Here is a 15,908-nt window from a genome sequence, read left to right as displayed (position 1 = left end):
ACCATCAAAGTCAAGATTAAAAATTATGAGTGTTTTGCTTTATGTGACTTGGGTGCTAGTGTTTCTACAATTCCAAAATCTCTTTGTGATGTGCTTGGTCTTACCGATATAGAAGAATGTTCTTTAAATTTGCACTTGGCGGATTCTGCTATTAAAAATCCTATGGGAAGAATTAATGATGTTCTTATTCTTGCAAATAGGAATTATGTGCCCATAGATTTTATTGTTCTTGATATTGATTGCAATCCGTCTTGTCCAATTATTCTTGGTAGACCATTTTTACGTAGTATCGGTGTCGTGATTGATATGAAAGAAGGTAATATTAAATTTCAATTTCCACTAAGGAAGGGTATGGAACACTTCCCTAGAAGAATAATTAGGCCACCATATTAATCAATAATGAGGGCATCATATGGATCTAGAAACAAAGATGACAATACTTAGATCCTTGCTTTATGCCTAGCTAGGGGTGTAAAACGATAGCGCTTGTTGGGAGGCAACCCAATGAATAAAATTTACTTTTTTCTTTTGCTTTCTGTTCTTGAGTGTTTGCACAATCATGCTACTGTTATGATTGTGTTTTTTGTGTTTTAATTAGTGTCGGTACCAGGCAAAGCCTTTAGGATTATGTTGGGTGATAGTTGATTTGATCTTGCTGAAAAACAGAAACTTTTGCGCTCATGAAAATAATTCTCATTTTTAACAGAAGCGTGATAAAATACCAATTATTTTTGTAGAAGATTAATATACAAATTGCTCACGTTATTCTAATTTTGCAGAATTTTTGCATTACAGAAGTATTCTAAATATCCAGATTGCTACAGACTGTTCTGTTTTTGATAGATTCTGTTTTCTTTGCGTTGTGTGCTTGTTTGATGATTCTATGGTTTCCTTTGAAGAGTTTTTGCCATAGAAAAGTTGGAATACAGTAGATATAATGCAAAAATAAAATATGAATGGGTTTTCTACAGTACTTATAGTAGTGATTTGCTTTCTTATACTAATGGATCTCACGAAGGTTTTGTTGAGTTTTGTGTGATTGAAGTTTTTCATGTTTTGGGTGATGTTATGATGGATGAAGGAATAAGGAGTAAGAAGAGCCTAAGCTTGGGGATGCCCAATGGAATCCCAAGCTATTACCCAAAGAGAAGCAAGCAACTAAGCCTGGGGATGCCCGAGTGGCATCCCCTCTTTCTTCTAACAACAATCGGTATTTTACTTGGGGCTATATTTTTATTCGTCACATATCATGAGTTTTGCTTGGAGCGTCTTCTATGATATGAGTCTTTGCTTGTTTTGCTTTTTATTTCTAGTCATGAATCCTTGCTGGACACACCTATTTGAGAGAGCCAAAATTATGCTATGACCTGTTAGAATTGCTCCTTTGCTTCACTTAAATCTTTTTGAGCTATGGAATTGCTCTAGTGCTTCACTCATATCTTTTTGAGCACAGTGTGCTTTGTTATTTTTGAAGAAATTATCTCATGCTTCACTTAGAGTTATTTGAGAGTTAGTAATTTTTTTAAGAAATTCTCTCTTGCTTCGCTTAAATTATTTTGAGAGAAAGAAATATTATGCTCATGTTCTTCACTTATATTTGTTTGAGCTTATTAAAAGCAACATACGAAACTAGTCACAAAGTGATAGATATCCAAGGAGGATATAACAAAAACTTTCATGAAGATCATTGGACAGAATAAACTTGATTCTTAGTAATAGTTTTGAGATATGATGATAGTGATATGTGAGCCATGTTGATGAGTAATTATGCTTTAGTAAGCATATTGGTGTTAAGGTTTGTGATTCCCTATGCTAGCACGAAGTCAATAGTTATGCAACGAAATTACATCCTACTTGTGGTGCATTATTTAGTGTTAGTTATGCTTAATGCTCGCTTATAATATTTTTCATTTCTTGGTTAGCTACTTCTCAATCTTTTGCTAGCCTTCATTTGCACTAAGTATGATCACTACTCGTGCATCCAAAATTCTTTAAACCAGTTTTGACACATGAGTCCACTATACCTACCTATATGCGGTATTCTTTTGCCGTTCTAAGCAAATTTGTATGTGCTATCTCTAAATTTCAAAATAAACTTCTCTTTTGTGTGCTCGTACCGCTCAAGAAACGATAGGGGTTGGCTACTATATTTCCATGCTAGATGTGTTATTCTCCAGATGAGTGTTTATTCACTTTTCATTGCATGACAGTACGGCAAAGGTATTAGGGATGCCCAGTCCCGAAACGAAAAATGAATTTACTTTATGTTGTCAAATAATAAATTCCTTGGACAGTGTTGGTGTGGAAGGCACCCGTGGATATGGTTAGCCATGGAAAGTGAAAGTATGGTGGAAAAAGGGATGAACTTTATTTTCTGTTTGGGAACCGACCATGATATATCTAGCATGGAAAGTATTGGGAACTACTCGATTGTTTTCGTTGACAGGAAAAGCATGCCACCCAAAATCTTTTATCTCTATATTTTTTGCTTTGAGCTCTGGCACCTCTACAAATCCCTACTTCCCTCTGCGAAGGGCCTTTCTTTTACTTTATGAAATTTTTATTTACTTGAGTCTCCATCTTCTCTTATAAAGCACCAGCTAAGGTGCACTATGATCGTACTTGAGCATTAGGTGTAGCTAATATGCGAGTGTGTTTCATGAATGGATCAATGATTGAGCATAATGGGCTAGGGATAACTTGCTTTAGTGTTGATATTTTGAAAGACATGGTTGCTTATTGATATGCTTGAGTATTAAAGTCCTCATGTCAAAACTAGACTATTGCTTTGAACCATATAAAAGTCCAAATGTCCATGCTACAAAGAAAAGAATATGTGATGAACATGTTAGGCAGCATTCCACATCAAAAATTCTGTTTTTATCATTTACCTACTCGAGGAAGTGCAGGAAATAAGCTTGGGGATGCTGATACGTCTCCAACGTATCTATAATTTTTTACAATCATTTTGTAGCAATTTTGTCAGGACCCCGATTCCATGTCACATCGACCTAGCCAGTAACACCTCATATCACTTTGCGGCCTCACGCACGGTATTCCCACGGGTGTCGTCTTACCGTGGCCCGGGACCGTTTGTGCCTTTTGGCTCACGTATATGATAGTGTCGCTAGCATCCATATGACAGAGAACCCGGGCTGACATGGCTAGTCGTGAACGCAAAGCGGCACTGACTTACGGGGACAGGCATACATGAATCAACATCGAACATGTCGGTCAGCAGCTTGTGAATCCTGGCTGTAGCACTGGGCTAACAGGACTCCGGGAACCCGGGCTGTAGCAGGCTAGGCAGGACTCCGGATGTCACTGCGTGACATTTCCCCGAAGGGACAGACACAGGAACGAAGTGAAACACATGCCGGCCAGTCAAGTGTTCCGGAGCAGTAGTGCTGGGCTAACAGGACTCCGGTGAACCGGGCTGTAGGGACTACTATGGCTCATGGAAGCACTAGACTACATTTCCCCATAAGAGAGGCTGCCAAGGATAAACAACTAGATTGTCGGATCCCACACATACCAAGCATTTCAATCATACACACAATATGCTCGATATGTGTAAATACAACATGGCATCACAACAAAACTCTACAACTCAAAGTACTTTATTTAAAGGCTCCGGAGAGCCATACATAACATGTTCATAAAGATAGGGGTCACATGACCCGACACTCAAGTCATACAAACATACAAGCACATGCAGAAGCAAACTTGTCTGAGTACAGACAACTAGAAAGAAAGAAGGCTTGACGAAGCCTGTCTATCTACATAGGTCCTTCACAAGCTCAGATCACCACCTGGGTGGCAAGTCACTCATCAACGTCGAGATCTACATAGAACCCATCAGAAGGGGCGGTGTTGCCGTCTGAAAATAGTAATTAAAGCAACATGAGTACAAAGGTACTCAGCAAGTCTTACAACAGATCCTACTATACATGCACATTCTCAAGAAGGTAGTGGAGTTATTGCAGCAAGCCAGCTTTGACTCTTGGCTAAGCTATCCTATGAGACACCACTTGTAAAATAGTTGTCGCACACGAGTCCACTAATCACCATCTCAATACTCACCATGGGTCCTCCCTCGTCATCCTACGAGAGAGCCATCCGCGGTACTCACACTTATCTTGAGTCTTTTAGTAGTAACCATTAACTTTTCTATGAACAGCATAAGTGACCAAGTAGTCCTTTACCGCGGATGCGGCTATTCGAATAGTTTTATACCCTGCAGGGGTGTACTTCTTCACACACGCTTCCACCACTTATTGTCGTTTACACGACATGTACTCGGCAACCTTCAAGCGGAAGCCCAGCGAGGGTGTCGGCCACGACCTGACTAAACACACGAGTCCCTAGTCCAGGTTTATCACCTATTCGGGTTCCATCCGCAAGGAAATCCGGCCGGGGTGTCCTCAATGGCCCGAAACGATGTGTGCAGGGTTCCCGAGACACCAAACGGGCGACTCGGTACACCAGGGCACGAGCCTACCGCATCACAGCCCACCCCAAAGTTCAGCGCTGCGCACGGCCTCCAGCAACTATAAACACCAGAAACTACTTGCAACTCCTGGACAGAGGACAAGAGTGGTTAATAAGTCGAGAGGGTCCATTGGTTTCGGGCCCAACGCGTGGTAGTAGCTGATCTTAAATCACACATACATATCTCAGTTCTTAAGGACGGACTCAATGAAACAACCCACCATGTACTCCTACATGGCCTCTCATCGATACCTTTACCAAATCATATTCAACACTTCACTCTCTTTACCGACACAAGCTTTCACTCTAGTTCATCACCCCGATGAGCCAGACCTGACATGACTCTAAGCATAGCAAGCATAGCATGGTAGGAAACACAAACATGGCTCAATCAACTCCTACACATGCTAGTGGGTTTTATCTAGTTACTGTGGCAATGACAGGTCATGCAGAGGAAGTGGGTTCAACTACCGCAGCACACAGCAGTTTGAAACGCGTTGTCTTAATGTAGTAAACGAGAGCAGAAGCGAGAAGATGGGTTTGTATCAAAATGATCAATGGGGTTGCTTGCCTGGCAGAGTGGTAGTGGAATACTGCCCTTCAGTTGGATACTCGTGAATATCCTCGGAGGCAGAACCTACCACGAAGAACACATCGAAACACAATCACCACATGGCAATATGCAACAATATGATGCATGCAATGACATGACAAAATGAGTGTGTTTTGGCTAATGCAACTTAGGGCAGATTGGTTTGAGTTCATTTGAATCAAGGATTCAAATGCTAACCCAAAATAAGAGGTGATATTAGTGCATTAGCTTGTTTCATCTCAACATCAAGGTTAAAGTGTTCTGACATGCATGAAACCAGTACAGATGGAAAGATTGAATTTTTCTGATCAATTTTCATATATAAATCTTTGGATTTGGAGTTACAGATTAATTTCTATGATTTTTTGAAGTTTGTAGGATTTTCTGGAATTTCCTGTATAAGAATAATTCCAGGAAATGATTTACTGCATCAGCGTTGCGTCAGGCTGATGTCATCAGTCAACAGAGACGGTCCAGGTCAACCCTGATCTATGGGTCCCGTCTGTCAGTGTCAGTTAAACTAACTAAGTTTAGTTAGCGTTAAACTAATACTAACTTAGTTTAGTTAGTGGCCTGGGGCCCACACGTCAGTGACCCAGGGGGTCAAACTGGGCCCACCCAGTCAACGGTCAGCGGGTCAACTCGCCAGCGTTTAGCCGCCGGCGAGGCCAGACGTGGCGGTGGGATGCGGGTTTCGTGCTCCGGCGACCAAAAGGGCGGCGGAGGTCATCTACGCGTAGCTGGGAACGAGCCGCGTCAAGTGGTGGTGGTGGTTGTGCTCGGGGTCGCCGGAAACGACGCCGGAGACGACCTGTGCGGCTGCCGGAGTTCGGGTAAGGTCGAACCCGTCGCTAGGGGCGCGGCAAGGGGCGTGCGGTGGTGCTATGGGATCCTGGGGATGCGGTGAGTGTGTTGGACACGGTGGTGTGGCCGGTGGGTGGCCGGAGCCACGTCGGCGACGAGCTCGGCGGCGGCGCGTTCGGTGATGCTCCATGCGATCGCTATGATGCTCGAGAGCGAGAACGGGAAGGGGGAGGAGGTAGCTGGGCTCATGGCGGTCACGTAGGAGCAGACGGCGCGGTCGGGGACGAGCTGGTGCAGCGGTGACGGCGAAGGGGATATCCGGCGGTGGCAGAGTCGGGCGAGGTCGTTGCAGGGGCTTCGGGGCAAACGAGCGCTCGGGGCTTGGCTTGCTCGAAGGAGAGAAGGGCAGCGGAGCTTCTGGGCACGGTGGCGCGGCACGAGGACGACGGAGAGCGCGGCTACGTCAGCGGTGCGGCGGCAGGTGCATCGGCCATGGCGGGAGAGGGCGAGGGAGAGAGACAGGGGGCGTGCGGGGGTGTCCAAGCGGTCGAGGGGGCGACGTGGAGGTCGACCAGCGCGTCCAGAGGCGCGGGCGGCAAGCAGGTGGCGCCGTGGCGAGCTCGCGCACGCGGGCGTCACCTCTCTGCCTGCTCTGGCGAGGGGAAGCAGCTGGCTGGCACGGGCCAGCACAGTGCTGGGCCGGCCAGTGGGCTGCCAAGTAGGATTCTCTCCCTCTCTTTATTCTGTTTTGTTTTTTTCTATTTTTCTGTAGCTGTGTGGCTTTATTTAAAATAGTTAGTCACTTTCAAAAAATCCTGAAAATAACTAGTGACTCTGTTTAGATTATTTCCAACAGCCCACACTTATTTCCAGAATTATTTGGGCATTTAAAATATTTACTAGCATTTAAATGCCCAAATGCAAGGTACATAGATTTAATTCAATGACCTTCTGTGTCCGCGAAAAATGTGAACCAATTTTGGCAGAGGTTCTGGACCAAGACAAAAATGATGGACATTTTAGAAGGGCATTTCAGGTTCATTGAAAAAGATTTTAGTAAACCCTAGTTGTTTCCAGGGGGGCTGGGGGTTCTGACATCCCCATTTCAAGTTTCTCGAAAAAGTAAACATGATGCAACACTCTAATGCATGAACTAGCTAGGATGTGACAACTCACCCCCACTCAAAAGAATCTCGTCCCGAGCTTTAGGATCCGTTGGGAAGAAGGTGTGGTACTCAAGTCGAAGACGATCCTCCCTCTCCCAAGTAGCTTCTTTCTCGTAATGGTGTGACCATTGAACTTTGAGAAACTTGATATTCTGGCGTCGAGTGGTACGCTCGGCTTGATGAAGGATGCGAACGGGATATTCCCGATATATGAGATTATCTTGGAGATCGAGCGTTTCGTGGTCCACCCCAGGAATACGGTCCGCGAAGCAACGCCTGAGTTGAGAAACGTGGAAGACATCATGAACTCTGGAAAGATGCGGAGGTAGTTCCAATTGGTAGGCAACTTCTCCTCATTTGGCAAGAATGCGAAAGGGTCCAATGTAACGAGGAGCCAATTTGCCTTTGATACCGAATCGATGGGTTCCCTTCAAAGGAGTAACCTGAAGGTAAGCCTTCTCGCCAACTTCATAAGTCATGAGCTTATGTTTGCGGTCATATTGGCTCTTTTTACGAGATTGGGCTGTTTTCAAGTTCTCACGAATAATGCGAACCTGCTCTTCTGCTTCCTGAATCATATCCGGGCCAAAGAGTTGTCTTTCCCCGGTTTCTGACCAGTTAAGAGGCGTTCGACATTTTCGTCCATAGAGAACTTCGAAAGGAGCTTTGCGCAAGCTAGCTTGATAACTATTGTTATAAGCGAATGTGGCGAATGGAAGGCATTTCTCCCAATCCATACGGAAAGAGATGACAGAAGCTCGGAGCATATCCTCCAGAATTTGATTGACTCGTTCTACTTGACCACTTGATTGAGGGTGGAAGGCCGTGCTAAAGGAGAGACGAGTTCCCATAGAATTTTGGAAACTTTCCCAAAATCGAGAGGTGAAGAGACTTCCACGGTCTGAGTTAATCTCCAATGGAACACCATGAAGAGACACTCTTCGGGAGATGTACAAGTCAGCTAGCTGGCTAGCGGTTATACTCTCACGAACGGGTAGGAAGTGGGCTACTTTGGAAAGACGATCGACAACAACGAAAATAGCATTATTCCCTCTCTTGGTCCTGGGAAACCCGGTAATGAAATCCATACTGATTTTATCCCATTTCCATTCAGGAATAGCCAAAGGTTGAAGGGTGCCAGCAGGCCGTTGATGCTCTGCTTTAACACGACGACAGACGTCGCAATTAGCAATGTATTGAGCAATTTCTCTCTTCATCCTAGTCCACCAAAACCTCTGGCGTAGGTCTTGATACATTGTAGTACTACAGGGATGAATGGAGAGAGGAGATTCCTGAGCTTCCTTAAGGATCAACCGCCTCAGGTTGCGTACCTTGGGAACCACTAGACGGTCTCCAAAGAACACAACACCTTGATCATCAATGTAGAAACAATCCGCGACTCCTTTCTTGATGTTTCTCTTAATACGGGAGATTCCCGGATCTACCTTCTGTGCTTTGATGATCTGATCCATAAGGGTAGGTTTCGCCGCCAAGGTGGAAAGGAATCCTCGAGGAACAATGTGAAGGTTAAGCTTACGAAATTCCTCGTGGAGAAGTGGCTGACTTTGTTGTAACATTAGGTTGTTACAATAAGATTTACGACTTAGTGCATCAGCCATGACATTGGCTTTGCCTGGGGTGTAAGTTATTCCTAAGTCATAATCTGTGATCAACTCCACCCAACGTCTTTGCCTGAGATTCAAATCTGGTTGGGTGAAGATTTATTTCAGACTTTGGTGATCGGTGTAAATCTCGCAGCGATTACCAAGAAGGTAATGTCGCCATGTGTTTGAGTGCATGGACCACAGCTTCAAGCTCTAGATCATGTGTGGGATAGTTATCCTCATGTGGACGCAAATGTCGAGAAGCGTAGGCAATCACATGACGATCTTGCATGAGTATGCAACCTACTCCTTGTCGCGAGGCGTCGCAATAGATAACAAAGTCCTTAGAAAAATCTGGTGGTACGAGTACGGGAGCAGATGTCAGGCGTCTTTTCAGTTCCTGAAAGCTGAAATCGCACTATGGGTGTCCACTCGAACTTTTTATCTTTCTTGAGGAGTTCAGTTAGAGGTTTAGCAACCTTGGAAAAATTCTCGACGAAGCGGCGACAGTAGCTCGCTAAGCCAAGGAAACTTCATACTTGCTTGACCATTTCAGGTGGAGTCCAATCAAGGACGGCTTGAACTCGCTCGGGATTGATGGCAATACCCTTACCAGAGATTACATGGCCTAGATAGGTCAATTCTGGCAACCAGAATTCAGACTTAGAGAATTTAGCATAAAGGCGATGCTATCGAAGTTTCATCAGCACTAGCCTTAGATGCTCGGCATGTTCTTCCTCATTCTTGGAGTAGATGAGTATATCATCGAGGTATACCATGACGAATTTATCCAAATACTCCATGAAGATCGAGTTCATTAACCGAGAGAAGGTGGCTGGGGCATTGGTTAAACCGAAAGACATGACGGTGTACTTGTATTGGCCATAACGAGTAACAAAGGCCGTTTTAGGAATGTCCCCGTTCTTGATTTTTATTTGATGGTAGCCCAACCTCAAATCCGTTTTGGGAAAGACTGAGGATCCAGCGATCTGATCATACAGATTGTTGATCCCGGGGAGCGGATACTTGTTCTTGATAGTGACCAAGTTGACAGGTCGGTAATCTACAACCATCCGGTCCGTTCCATCCTTCTTGATGAAGAGGACGGGGCAAGCCCATGGAGAAGAACTAGGACGGATGAAACACTTTTGCAAGGACTAATCGAGTTGTTTCTTAAGCTCGGCTAGTTCTAGGGGTGCCATCTTATAAGGTCTTCTAGAGGTTGGGACGGTTCCTGGAACAAGGTCTATCACAAACTCGACATCCCTGTCAGGTGGAACACCTGACAGTTCTTCTAGAAAGACATCCGGGAAGTCACGGACTACCGGAATATCTTCAAGGTCTGGAAGAGGGTTGGCATTTAGGGAGTAGAGCTGACGCTTAGACACTCGGGTCAAAACATTGACTGTCTTGCCCGATGGATGGGTGAGTTGAACAGTTCTAGTAGAGCAATCAATCTTAGCATAATGGGCTGACATCCAGTCCATACCCAAGATGATGTTTATGTCCGAGGACTTGAGAGCTATCAGTGATGCAAGGAAGACCAATCTATCGACAAGAATTTCATTTCCATGACTTATTGTAGAGGTTTGCCATCTAGAACTAGGTGTTTGAATTTCCATGGAGGTGGGCATGTCACTAAATGTGGTGTTGTGCAATCTAGCATAGCTCTCAGAAATAAATGAATGAGATGCTCCAGTATCGAAAAGAACAGTTGCTGGATGGCAATTAACAAGGAGCGTACCAAGGACGACGTTGGGATCCTCATGAGTCTCCTCAGCTGAGACATAGTTGACATGGCCATGTGCAGTGGTGGCGGGCTTGGCATAGTAAGTCTTTTCCGCTGGCTTACCATGGCCAACGTACTTTCCAGGCTGATTGGGGTTGTTCTGGGGGCACTCGCGCAGGTAGTGACCCGTCTCTCCACACTTGAAGCATGTCACAACATTGGGGCGTGGAGCAGCATTAGCAGCGGGGCCACCATAGACCGTGGGCGGTGCATACTGCTGGTTGGGGTGAGGCGCCTCAAAGGATGGCCTCGGAGTGAACCTGGGTGGCAGAGCTGTGTTTGGAATCCAGACCCGGCGCTCCTGAGATCCAGAGCCGGATGAAGAACCAAAGTCACGGGAGTGCTTGCGTGAAGCGTCATAGTCAGTCTGACCTGTCTCAGCACTGATGGCCTTATTGACCAGCTTCTGGAAGGAGGTGCACTCGTGCAGATGAAGTTCACGGCGAAGCTCAGGGCTAAGTCCATTGCGGAACCTTGCCTGCTTCTTGGCATCGGTGGATACCTCTTCAGGAGCATAGCGTGCTAGATTTCCAAACTCACGGCTGTATGCATCCACCGTCAGTCTGCCTTGGGTGAAATTGCAGAACTCTTCCCGCTTACGATCCATGAGATCCTCCGGAATGTGATGCTCACGGAAAGCCTCACTGAATTCAGCCCAAGTAGTGATTTGGCCGGCTGGGCGCATAGCCTCAAAGTTTCCCACCAAAGGCTAGCAGGGCCTTCGAGGTGATAGGTAGCATAGGTAACCTTATCAGCTTCGGCTACGTTGGCAGAACGTAGCTTATGGGTGATGCTGCGAAGCCAATCATCCGCATCGAGGGGCTCGATGGAATGGTTAAACTTCGGTGGGTACAACTTGACAAAGTCATTGATTGACACCAAGTCGTTCCTCTGATGACGTGCAGTATTCTGCTCAATCCGCTCCAGCAAGCGGTTAGTATCACGCTTGTTTCTTTCTGCCTCCAGCATAACTTCCGCCAGAGAAGGCGGTTGAGGCAGATTCTCATCCCTAGCTGCACTGGCTTCACCCTGCGCCTGGACAGCAGGGTTGTTGCGGGTGTTGACCATCCTAGGAAAACAAGACAACGGTTTAGACAAGGATGGCAAAATCTTGGCAAGGAAGTGCGGATAGATAACACGGAATGCAGAGATGTTTATCCGTATGACATGGTAATATAGAAACTGCCATATATATACCAACGGTCATACACACCGTACATAGTTTAGTACAAACCCAGGCTAAAGTACAACTACGGTGAAAGACGATACATCTCATCGGAGGCATTCCAAGCTCCTATACATTATTTGTCTACACCTCCGGAACGTGATACACCCAAGTCGTATCCCACAAGTCACGCAGGACTGTGGAGAATACAACTGTTACAATACTAGTGAAGCTACTACCAACTCAGACGTCTCCGTAGTAATCTTCATAAAGATTACCACCATGTCCTGGGAGCTGAACATGATCATCTGGAAACAGTAGGTCCTGTGGAGCTTGCGGTCCATAAGGACTCAGATGTGGCTGAAGGAAATATGCCCTAGAGGCAATAATAAAGTTATTATTTATTTCCTTATATCATGATAAATGTTTATTATTCATGCTAGAATTGTATTAACCGGAAACATAATACTTGTGTGAATACATAGACAAACAGAGTGTCACTAGTATGCCTCTACTTGACTAGCTCATTGATCAAAGATGGTTATGTTTCCTAGCCATAGACATGAGTTGTCATTTGATTAATGGGATCACATCATTAGGAGAATGATGTGATTGACTTGACCCATTCCGTTAGCTTAGCACTCGATCGTTTAGTATGTTGCTATTGCTTTCTTCATGACTTATACATGTTCCTATGACTATGAGATTATGCAACTCCCGTTTACCAGAGGAACACTTTGTGTGCGACCAAACGTCACAATGTAACTGGGTGATTATAAAGGTGCTCTACATGTGTCTCCAAAGGTCCGGCTAGTGGGCTGCCAGGTAGGATACTCTCCCTCTCTTTATTCTGTTTTGTTTTTTTCTATTTTTTGTAACTGTGTGGCTTTATTTAAAATAGTTAGGCACTTTCAAAAAATCCTGAAAATAATTAGTGACTCTGGTTAGATTATTTCCAACAGCCCACACTTATTTCCAGAATTATTTTGGCATTTAAAATATTTACTAGCATTTAAATGCCCAAATGCAAGGTACATAGATTTAATTCAATGACCTTCTGTGTCCCAGAAAAATGTGAACCAATTTTGGCAGAGGTTCTGGACCAAGACAAAAATGATGGACATTTTAGAAGGGCATTTCAGGTTCATTGAAAAAGATTTTAGTAAACCCTAGTTGTTTCCAGGGGGGCTGGGGGTTCTGACATCCCCATTTCAAGTTTCTGGAAAAAGTAAACATGATGCAACACTCTAATGCATGAACTAGCTAGGATGTGACAAATTTTATATCCTTTTTTGGGACTAACCTATTGACATAGTGCCCAGTGCTTTATGTCGTTTCTTGCTTGTTTTTTACATCATAGGAAATCAATTTCAAATGGAGTCTAAATGCAGCGAAACTTTTTGTGGATTTTTTTTACCAGAAGACACCAGATGGGCCAGAGAAACAACCTAGTGGGTTGTGCCCACCTCGGTGGCCTCTCGCACTGCCTCTTTGCTCTATAAATACCGTCGACGAAAATTAATTCTAGCCGCCACAAGTTCCAAAACCACCAGATCCAATCTAGACACCACCACGGATGGGTTCATCATCCTCAATGGTGCCTCTCTGATGATGCGTGGGTAGTTCATTGTAGACCTTCAGGTCCATAGTTAGTAGCTAGATGGCTTTATGTCTCTCTTTTGATTCTCAATACAATGGTCTCTTGGAGATCCATATGATGTAAGTCTTTTTTGCGGTGTGTTTGTTGGGATCCGATGAACTTTGAGTTTATGAGAAGATCTATCTTTTTATCCATGAAAGTTATTTGAGTTGTCTTTGATCTCTTATATGCATGATTGCTTATAGCCTCGTATTTCTTCTCCGATATTTGGGTTTTGTTTGGCCAACTTGATCTATTTATCTTGCAATGGGAAGAGGTGCTTTGCAATGGCTTCGATCTTACGGTGCTTGATCCTAGTGACAAAAGGGGAACCGACACATATGTAACCTTGCTATTAAGGATAAAAAGATGGGGTCTATTTCTACATAAATAGATCTTTTCTACATCATGTCATCATTCTTATTGCATTACTTTGTTTCTCCATGAACTTAATACACTAGATTCATGCTGGATAGCGGTCGATGTGTGAAGTAATAGTAGTAGATGCAGGCAGGAGTCGGTCTACTAATCTTGGACGTGATGCCTATATAGTGATCATTGCCTGGATATCGTCATGATTATTTGAAGTTCTATCAATTGCCCAACAGTAATTCGTTTACCCACCGTTTGCTATTTTTCTCGAGAGAAGCCACTGGTGAAATCTACGGCCCCCGGGTCTCTTCTTTATTATATTTACCTTTGCGTTCTATTTTTATTTGCTTTTATTTTCAGATCTATTAAACCAAAAATATAAAAATAGCTTGTTGCACTTTATTTTAGTTGAGATCTATTTATCACATCTATCATATTTTTATCCCGTCCTTTTGCCAATTTCTGGCGCCGTTACCCGAAAGTGGTTGAAAGCCCCTTTAACACGTCGGGTTGCGAGTATTTGTTATTTGTGTGCAGGTGCTCTTTACGTAGTGTTGCTTCATTCTCCTACTGTTCCATAACCTTGGACTCATCACTGAGGGAAATACCTACCGTTGCCGTGCTGCATCATCCCTTCCTCTTTGGGGAAATACCGACGTAGTTCTAGCAAACATCATCGTCCGCCACCTTGGTGCTCTTAGACGGTACGCCGTCGTCAATGCGGTCAACGAAAGACAGCCGTCAGAAGAGGACTGTATGTGGAGAGGCAGACTGCTGGGTCCATGGCCGCACGCAAGGAAGTGCCTCCTTAATACACGCAAAATAATGATTCCTCCACTTGAGAGCGGGGACCCACCAGAAGGACCTCTGTATTTCGTGAAAAAAATGTTCCTGCCGTTGACAGCTCGGACCCACCAGCTATATCTTCGCACGCAAGGAAGTGCCTCCTTATTCCTGCCCCTGACACCTCGGACCCACCAACAACATCTTTGCACGCAAGGAAGTGCCTCCTTATTACGGGAAAAAATATGATTCTTCCCCCTGACAGCTGAGACCCACTAGCTATATCTTCGCACTCAAGGAAGTGCCTCCTTGTCCTCCCTGACAGCTGGGACCCACCCGGTCAAAGCATATGTAATGTTATCTGTCTGGTCACGACCGTGTATGTACATACTGGTCGATCGGTCTCTCTGCAGCAATGAAGTGTGGCCGATTAAGGAGCGGCAGGTGTCGTAGTAGAACCGCCGATGTAGCATGTCACGTAATCCCATCTATATCGTCTGCACGTACGTACAGCCACGCTGCAAGAAAGTAAATACGGCTATGTACATACATAAGGGCGGGGTCTCGAACGCGTATAGCGACGGCGTCCTGTTCATCGGTAGCCAACCGGCTTGGTTGGAACGAAGGAAACAACATCGTGTTCATCGGGAGGCAACCAACTGGGTCAGGATACGTCCTTTTCATCGGGAGCCAACCGGCTTGGACGGAACAGCCGAAACGAGGTCTAGCATACCATAGAATGGAGGAAATGACCTTCTGTTAGAGTGCCTACGGTCGAAACAGGGTCCTGTTGATCGGGAGGGGTGTGGCGTACTGCAAAACAGAGGAAACAGACTTCTGTTGGAGCGCCTACGGTCAAAATGGGGTCCTGTTCATTGGGAGGTTTGTGGCGTACTGCAAAACGGGACTCCACGGGCTACTGTTCATCCACCGTCTATTGCCTCGCTCCAGCCTCCATGGGCTACTGTTCATCACTTCCTCCAGCCTTCACCTGCTACTGTTCATCCACCGCCTCTTCCTCCTGCCTCCACCGACTACTGTTCATCCAGCCTCCATCGGCTACTGTTCAACCAGCCCTCCATGGGGTCCTGTTCATCCACCCCCAACCGGCTCGGGTGTGTGGCGGCCTCCTGGATCGGTGTCCTATTTATCCAATGGCAACAGCCTCTACTACCACAGGGGCCTGTTCATCCAACCACCACCGGGAATTGTTCATCCAACGCCCAACAATGGTCACTGTTCATCAAGAGGCAGGTTCGATCAGCTTCAGTTAGCAGCAGTAGCAAAGGAATCGCTCAGATTCAGTTAACAGCCAAGGGATCAATCGGTCGGGTTCAGTAACGTAGCTAGCTAGTGCAATCGCTCGGGTTCAATAAGCGAACGCCTCGCTCGGGTTCAGTTAGAGCCCAATGCCTCGCACACACGTGCATACGTGTATAAGAGAAATGCATAAACCTCCGTGCATCGCTCGGCCCCAACCACCCACTGTAACCGGGAACTACC

The sequence above is a fragment of the Aegilops tauschii genome, chromosome 4 (genome assembly GCF_002575655.3).
Source record: "Aegilops tauschii subsp. strangulata cultivar AL8/78 chromosome 4, Aet v6.0, whole genome shotgun sequence".
Taxonomy (NCBI): domain Eukaryota; kingdom Viridiplantae; phylum Streptophyta; class Magnoliopsida; order Poales; family Poaceae; genus Aegilops; species Aegilops tauschii.
This window is presented reverse-complemented; position numbering follows the sequence as displayed.